This window comes from Somniosus microcephalus, chromosome 5, assembly GCF_052327205.1.
Source record: "Somniosus microcephalus isolate GS21.2 chromosome 5, FLI_Smic_1.0, whole genome shotgun sequence".
Taxonomy (NCBI): Eukaryota; Metazoa; Chordata; class Chondrichthyes; order Squaliformes; family Somniosidae; genus Somniosus; species Somniosus microcephalus.
In genome coordinates this window covers 79,765,182-79,774,361 of record NC_140991.1, presented here as the reverse complement: position 1 = coordinate 79,774,361, position 9,180 = coordinate 79,765,182, and positions in this window count along the sequence as shown.

Here is a 9,180-nt window from a genome sequence, read left to right as displayed (position 1 = left end):
TTGCACAGTCTAACCTAAATGTATAGATATTACAGTAATCATTAATGCTATAGTCACTTTAGCAATGTTTCTGGCCTCCGGATAGGAACCATAAAACTCGATTAGGATGCTTTTTATGGGTGGTAGCATAAACCTAGCTCAAAATTATTACAATTTTCTCATCCCCCCTCCCCTTATGCTGTGCAACAAGATCCTGTGCCTGTATACAACAGCCGTAAACATCTCCAGCCAAATGAATGCGCATTAGGTGGGCAATTAGCCCAACTTTTCATCAGCACGTTCATTTCAATGGGTAGCTGAAACATGCAGCTAAGCCACTGCGCTGTTGGAACTTGACAGATCGCAAGTTCGGGATTTAGCGAACTTGCGGTCAATTTCAAAGGCGGTATGACGGCCTACTCTGAGAGTACGCCATCATACCGACTGCAAATTCAGGGCCATTATTGAATCTGCTTCCACCACCCTTTCAGGCATTGCATTTCAGATTGTAATGTATGTACCTTTAAGGGGAGAACTACTTTTTACAGCTCCTGTATACTGTAGTACCGGCAGTGACCACACCTGTATATAAACCCTGAGTAGTGATTTGTACAGTTAGTTCTAGAGTAACCCACATTCAGTAAACACCTGTTGAATCATTCCCTGCAGTCTGTTGTCTGATTATTGAAGGACACAACATTAAGATACACAGACCTAACAGCTGGCAACCCGACACCCCTGGGATTGGCCTGAAGAAGTGTGGCAGCGAGTACATGTGGATTTCGCTGGTCCTTTTGAAGAGAAGATGTTTATGGTGGTTGTGGATGCTCGTAGCAAGTGGCCGGAGGTCGCTGTGATGAGGTCTACCACGGCAGAGAAAACAATTGAGAACACCTGTTGATCGTTCCCTGCAGTCTCTTGTCTAATTATTGAAGGACGTAACATCAAGATACACGGATCTAACATTGGCGACGAGCAGATTCAAACCTACCTGCAACTCTGCATCACCTCCCAGGGATTCGTTCCTGGAGAGCAGTGGAAGAAGGCCGAGTCCAGAAGCACGGGCGTCGACCACGGGAAACCCCCCCAGTCATCCAGCGGAGATTTGAGCATCGCAGGGGAGGCTGTCGAGAGCCAGGCTTGGCTTTCCAGTCACGGTGGTCCAGCGAAACAGGCTGGCAACAGGTACTGCGCAGACCCTTCCCGGACAGCGGCGGCTAGAGCTGACCGACGGCACAGAAAAAGGCCGAGCAGCGTCGACGGGGGAGAGAGAGAGGGTAGAGCGCACAGGGCGCAGCCGGTGTTCAGGACTGAGCGGCGTCAACGAGAGAGAGCAGAGCACAGCCGGTGTTCAAGGGCCGAGCAGCGTCAACGGGAGAGAGAGGCGCACAGGAAAACGTGCAGAGCGCAGCCGGTGTTCAAGGGCTGAACAGCGTCAACGGGAGAGAGAGGCGCGCAGGAAAACACGCAGAGCGCAGCCGGTGTTCAAGAGCCGAGCAGCGTCAGCGGGGAAGAAAGGAAAGCGCGGGAGATGCCATTTTAAGCCGCAGCGGGGAAGAAAGGAAAGTGCGGGAGACACCATTTTAAGCCAGTCTAACCACACCCAAAAATGCCGAAGAGTGGCAGTATCACAGCGTTCGACAATGAAGTCGAAGATTGGACGACATAGGTCGAACGCATAGAAGTATACTGCAAGGCGAATGAAGTGCCAGATGACAAGAAAGCGCTGGTATTGTTGAATTCAATGGGTGCAAAAACGTATGGCTTACTACGAAACCTAGTAACCCCAGAGAAGCCAGCAGAAAAGGATTTTGAAAACATAGTGTCAATCCTACAGGACCACTTAAACCCCACACGGCTGCTGATAGCAGAAAGATTTAAGTTTCACAAAATGAACCAGCATAAAGATGAAAGTAATGCTGAGTATTTAACGGAACTACGCAAGCTATCGAAACACTGCCAGTTTGGAACGGGACTAGCAGATACTTTAAGGGACAAGTTTGTGTGTGGGCTTCAAAGTGAAGGAACCCAGAAACGGCTTCTATCAGAAAAGGATCTTACGCTGGACAAGGCTTTCAGCATTGCAGTATCACACGAAGCAACAGCATGGGGCATGGCAGAGATACAACGGAGACCGCAAGAATATGGCACAAATGAAATGTCATACGGAACAGTGAAGTGCTATCGCTGCGGCAGAACAACACACGACCATAAGGATTGCTGGTTCAAGGACAAAGTGTGCAGACAGCGTGGAAAAGTAGGACACATAGCAAGAGTCTGCAGGTCGGGAAAGAAAACCAGCAGCAAGAAATCTCCACAGGAGAAGTACAAGAAGGTACATAAGGTGACGGAGAGTAGTGCAGACGAACAGAAAAGTGATACAGACTCTGGAAGCAAGGAGCTGGGTTGTCTGAAACTACATAATGTGATCAAAACGGAGGATCACCAAACTATCTGGGTCACGCTCAAGATAGCAGGAGTCCAAGTGAAAATGGAATTGGACACAGGATCAGCCCTAACAGTCATAAATCGAAGGGACTACAAGCGGCTATTCTCACATATACCCTTGAGAGATACAAAGATTGTCTTGAAGACGTACACGGGGCAAAAAGTCTACCCCAAAGGAAAAATAATGGTGAACGTTATATATAACGGCAAGGAAAGACCAAAAATGGACCTATATGTATTGCCAGATGGAGGACCACCACTACTAGGACGTGAATGGATCCGGAAGATACAGCTAGATTAGCATTCCATACAAGCACTGACTGTAGATGCCAAAAAGGATGATGACGTCACACCTGGACGACTGTCAAAAATGCTAACTGATGCACAAGAAGCGTTCCAGCAGGGACTCGGAACACTAAAAGGCATAACAGCGACGATCAAAATAGAGGAAAATGCAAGGCCAAAGTTTTTAAAGACCAGACCGGTACCTATGCAATCCGCCCAGCCGTCGAAGCAGAGCTGGAAGGGTTGGAACGTTCAGGAGTACTGTCCAAAGTGGACTGGAGCGAATGGGCTACACCCATCATTCCTGTAATGAAGAGGTCGTTGAGTAATACGCCTGGGGAACCAAAGAAGGTTCGCATCTGTGGGGACTTTAAGGTGACAGTGAACCCAATCCTTCACACTGTACAATATCCGCTTCCGCGGATTGAAGATATTTTCGCCTCGCTATCTGTAGGGAAACGCTTCACTAAGATTGATCTGGCCCAGGCGTACCTGCAAATGGAGGTAGAAGAAGCCTCGAAACAGTACCTCACGATCAACACTCATAAAGGTCTCTACCAATACAACCGGCTGGTGTTCGGGGTAGCATCAGCTCCGGCTATTTGGCAAAGGGCAATGGATCAAGTCTTGCAAGGGATTCCAGGGACCCAGTGTTATTTGGACGACATCCTGGTCACGGGCGAAAATGACAGTGATCACCTCGCCAACCTGCAGCAGGTGCTCACTAGATTGAAGGAATATGGGCTCCGAGCTAATCGCCACAAATGCGAGTTTTTCCAGAAGCAGATCTCGTATTGTGGCCATGTTATTGATAAAGAGGGGTTACATAAGTCCCCTGAAAAGATTGAGGCAGTAGTCAAGGCTCCAGCACCGGAAAATGTGTCACAACTGAGGTCGTTCCTCGGGCTGGTGAACTACTGCCATAAGTTCTTGCCGAATTTGTCTACAGTACTACACCCACTGAACACCCTACTGCAAACGGGGGTACCATGGAAGTGGAGTGACGAATGTAAACGAGCTTTCCAGAAGAGCAAAGCATTGATCACATCAAAAGAGGTGTTGGCTCATTTCAACCCAGCACTACCAATTCGGTTGGCGTGTGATGCATCACCCTATGGCATTGGAGCGGTGCTGTCGCACAAATTCCCGGACGGCTCGGAGAAGCCAGTAGCCTTTGCGTCTCGGTCACTAACCTCAGCCGAGCGTAACTACACCCAGATTGACAGGGAGGCCCTCAGCCTAGTGTGGGGAGTGAAAAAGTTCAATCACTATCTGCACGAGCAGAAGTTCACCTTGCTGACTGACCACCAACCAGTTGTCTCCATCTTTAATTCAAAGAAGGGTGTTCCGGTGATGACTGCGCAACGGCTACAAAGATGGTCCCTTTTTCTAGGGGCACACCAATATGAAATCGAGTATAAGGGCATGAAACAGCATGGAAACGCTGATGGGCTATCACGCCTGCCACTGCCTACTGCGGAGGAAACACCTGCAGTGGATCCTGTCGAAATATTTCATTCGACTATATTTGAATGCTTGCCAGTAACTAAAGCTGGTGTAGAGAAGGAGACCCGAAATGACCCGACACTGTCTCGGGTATATGATTTGACAGTGAAGGGATGGCCAGCACATGGCGACTCACTGTTGCCAGCATTCTCATCCAGAAGAGAACAGCTGTCAGTATGCAGGGGACCCTGATGTGTGGATCCCGAGTGGTAATTCCACCCAAGTTAAGGGAGAGAGTGCTCAATGAGCTTCACGAAGGTCATCTGGGAGGGGTGAAAATGAAAAGCGTTGCTAGGGCTTATGTGTGGTGGCCAGGGATCGATCAGCAAATCGAGGACCTGACAAAGAGCTGCTCAGGATGCCAGAAGGTCCAAAATGCACCACCACATGCCCCTCTACACCCATGGGAGTGGCCCTCATCTCCATGGCAACGGGTGCATATTGATTTTGCTGGTCCATTCATGGACTCAATGTTTTTAATAGCCGTGGATGCGCACTCGAAATGGCCTGAGGTCATCAAAATGTCCTCCACCACCACGGAGAAAACTATTGCAGTCCGACGGACCATTTTTGCCAGGAACGGCTTGCCAGAGCAGATTTGCTCTGATAACGGACCACAGTTTGTGTCCGAAGAGTTTTGAAGATTTATGAAAAGGAATGGGGTAAGGCATTACACATCCGCCCCGTATCATCCAGCCACAAATGGATTGGCTGAGATGTTCGTACAAACCTTTAAAAAAGCAGTAAGGGCCATGTGTGATGATGACATTCCACTGCAGCATAAGGTGGACAATTTCCTGTTAGCCTACAGAAATGCGACACATGCAGTCACCAACCAGGCCCCGGCCATGATGTTCTTTAACCGAAGGTTGAGATCTCGTCTGGATTTGCTCAGACCAAATGTACGAAGAGATGTTGAGAATAAGCAATTCCAGCACATCAATGAGAAGCCGACAAGGAGCTTCAATGTAGGGCAACCAGTCTTGGCCCGCGACGACCGAACAGAGAAATGGCAATCAGGAACGATATGCACACGGCAGGGTCCACTAATGTACACAGTGGATGTTGGGGAGAACATTGTGAGATGCCATGCTGACCAGATCCTAGAGTCACAGGAATGAGTCAACCCCATGTCTCGCCCATACGTACCTGGTGATGAACCCGACGTACAGGTAGCATCTACCCCAGAAACAGTAGCATCGGAAGCGGATGAACCAACCGACGACAGGGGGCCAGAATCGCCTCCGCACCAAGAGCAAGACACTCGGGAAAGGCGCTATCCAGAAAGGATCAGGAAGCCTCCCCAAAGACTGAATTTATAAATCGACTATTTTCAGTTAATGTTGCATGTTAAAAGTGTTAATTGTAATTAGTTTGATATTTAGTTGTTAAATGAGTGTTATGGTACTGTTAATCTAAAAGGGGAGGAATTGTAATGTATGTACCTTTATTAAGGGGAGAACTACTTTTTACAGCTCCTGTATACTGTAGTACCGGCAGTGACCACACCTATATATAAACCCTGAGTAGTGATTTGTACAGTTAGTTCTAGAGTGACCCTCATTCAGTAAACACCTGTTGATCGTTCCCTGCAGTCTCTTGTCTAATTATTGAAGGACATAACATCAAGATACACGGATCTAACACAGATCATAACACATTGCTGCCTAAAAAAATTCTCACCTCACCTCTGGTTCTTTTGCCAATTACTTTAAATCTGTGTCCTCTGGTTACAGACCCTTCTGCCACTGGAAACAGTTTCTCCTTATTTACCCTTATCAAAACCCTTCATGGTTTTGAACACCTTTATTAAATCACTCCTTAACCTTCTCTGCTCTAAGAACAACCCCAGCTTCTCTAGTCTCTCCACGTCTTTCAATCCTGGTATCAGTCTAGTGAATTCTAGTGAATTTTCTCTGCGCCTTCTCTAAGACCTTGACATCCCAGAATTGGCCACAATGGGGCCTAACCAATGATTTATAAAGGTTTAGCATAACTTCCTTGCTTTTGTACTCTATACCTCTGTATATAAAACCAAGGATCCTATATGCTTTTTAACAGCCTTCTCAATTTGTCCTGCCACCTTAAAAGATGAATGTATGTACACCCCAGGTCTCTCTGTTCCTGCACCCCTTTAAAATTATACCAGCAATTTGATTAAAGAACTAGAAATGGTCATGTTTATCCAAACTTGCATCCTATTAATATGTACAACATACATGACCATTCCCAACAAGAATGAACATAACCACCTCTCCTTGACACTCAATGGCATTGCCATTGCTGAGACCCCCCTTCATCAACATCCTGGGGGTCACCATTGACCAGAAAGTGAACTGGACCAGCCACATAAATGCTGTAGATCCTAGAGCATGTCAAAGGCTGGGTATTCTGCTGTGAGTAGCCCACCTCCTGACTCCCCAAGCCTCTCTACCACCTACAGGGCACAAGTCAGGTGTATGATGGAATACTCTCCAGTTGTCTGGATGAGTGCAGCTCCAACAACACTCAAGAAGCTCGACACTATCCAGGACAAAGTAGTCCACATGATTGGCACCCCATCCACAGGTTTAAAGATTCATTCTCCACTATCACTGTATCGTAGCTGCAGTGCATACTACTTACAGGATGCAGTGCAGCAACTTGCCAAGGCTTCTTCAGCAGCATCTTCAACACCTAGAAGGACATGGGCAGCAGGTGCATGGGAACACCATCACCTCCAATTTTCCCGTCAAGCCACATACCATGCTGATTTATATATCGGCAAGCACCTTCACCACATGGACTGCAGCGGTTCAAGAAGAAGACTCACCACCACCTTCTCAAGAGCAATTAGGAATGGACAATAAATGCTGGCCTTGCCAGTGATGCCCACATCCTGAGAATTAATTTAAAAAACATGTTGGAGGAAAAGTCACTCGATGGTTAGTTGCTTCTAAATACCCTTGTGCTTAGTGGTTTTAACAAAACTAAGACTGCGTCAAAAAATATGTATAAAAAAGCAAGGGTGTATCCCCCAAACATAAATTAAAAAGGACAATGTCTGTTGGTAGAATTTACTAACAATACATTGTTCCCAATTGATAACAATTTACAATGCTGTGTCCCAAGGTGGAACAAATTGCTTCCCTCTATACTCTAAATGCAGGAAGATCTTTCTCTTTTTTTTATAACAAAATTGTTAATCCATTCTTTAAATGCAGGCATACAATTTCATTACACATTGCATACAGAGCAAATCTTCCCCAAAGATCAATATTTGCTTCAGTTAAGTTATTAAGAAGTTTAAAATGTTATTAAGTTTTTCCTAAACTCAATTCTGTACTCTGCTCTACCTGCAAAATAAGGAATACTTATTGGTGATTATGAGGTAATAATCTAATGAAGGGTTCAGGTCATGTCGTGAACTGCAAGTGCATAAGCCCAACAGAATATAAAAGTAAATTTTCTGGTCAATGGTATTGTTTGTGTCAACACAGAAAGCAGAGTAAAAGTTGGGAAATTAACAACAACTTGCATTTTATAGCGCCTTTAACGTAGTAAAATGTCCTAAGGCACTTCACAGGAGTGTCATCAAATGAAAATCAACCGAACCACATAAAGAGATGAGGTGACCAAAAGTTTGGTCAAAGAGGTAAGTTTTAAGGAGCATCTTAAAGGAGGAGAGAGAGGTAGCGATGCAGAGAAGTTTAGGGAGGGAATTAAAGAGTTTGGGGCCCAGGCAGCAGAAGGCACGGCTGCCAAATCAGGCAGAGATCTGTATTATTATGGATCCCCATCCCAATCACACAGCATTTAATCCTCCAGCCGGCCTTTTAGGCCAGCCTAACCTATTCTGTGAAAATGCTTTATTTAGTGCGATAATCCAAGATAATGGGCTCAAATTTCATCAGGCCGCTGAGGCGGGATTGGAGACGTGTGGGGGGTTAAAATTGCGAAATCGGGGGGCACGAACCCATCCTGCCCCCAACCTGCCTCCATGCCAGTTTCAAAGGAGGCGGATACCCAACCTGTGCTGGGAACCGCCTCCCCGAGGCGGGAAGGGGATTAGTGCCAATTAACTGCCTGTTAACAGGTAGTTAACAGGCAGTTTTTAGCCTAATCCCTATTTTTATTCCTGAAGTGTGGGCTTCCTGATGGCTCCGAACCACGCCAAGTTAGCGAGGTAGGCCGTCGGGCTGAAGGACTTGGAGGGTCGAGATGTCCGGTGTTCAGGTGAGTGATGGGTGCATGAGTGCAGAGGTAAGCTTGTTTGGTGTGTGTAAAGTGTTTAAATAAGTTTTACTTACCTTTGCAGCCTTCCTTCCTTCAGGTCTCGGGAGTCCCTCACTGGCACAGAAAGCAGAATGGCCGCGAGCTGTCAAAATCTGCAGCATTCTGCTTTCTGTTCTGGAGAGGTCTCTAAATCAGCCTGAGAGGAAGGAATTAACTTAGAGTACAGATTGTCAGTGTTTGACAGCTTCAAAGAGCTGTCAAACGCTGATAATTCTTCTGTCAAAAGCTCTTGACAGATGAAATGTCAATCTGTGACATCACCTGTTGCCGGGTGGCCCTTAATTGGCCTGCTGAGCCCGCTGGGCGGGCTCAACAAGGTCAATCAAGTGAAAATCGCGTGGGTTGGCCACAACTCGATGGAGGCGGGAATACAACCCCAAAAGTTGTAGTCCCGCCTCCTACACGCCTCCATTGATAAAATCCAGCCCAATGTATTGAAATAACCTGCATGGGATTGCCCAATTTTCTCAGAGAGAATGTGCTAATCTTACTTATATGTTGTCGATGCATGCAAAGCATGTTAGCTGTGAAGCTTAAACAAATAGAGCACCACAACTTCAGATCTGGTTTTCAGATTTTTTTTTTATTCTCGTGATGTGGGCATCGATGGCAAGGCCAGCATTAATTGCTCATTCCTAGTTTCCCTTGAGAAGGTGGTGGTGAGCGTTCTTTGCAAACCACTGCAGT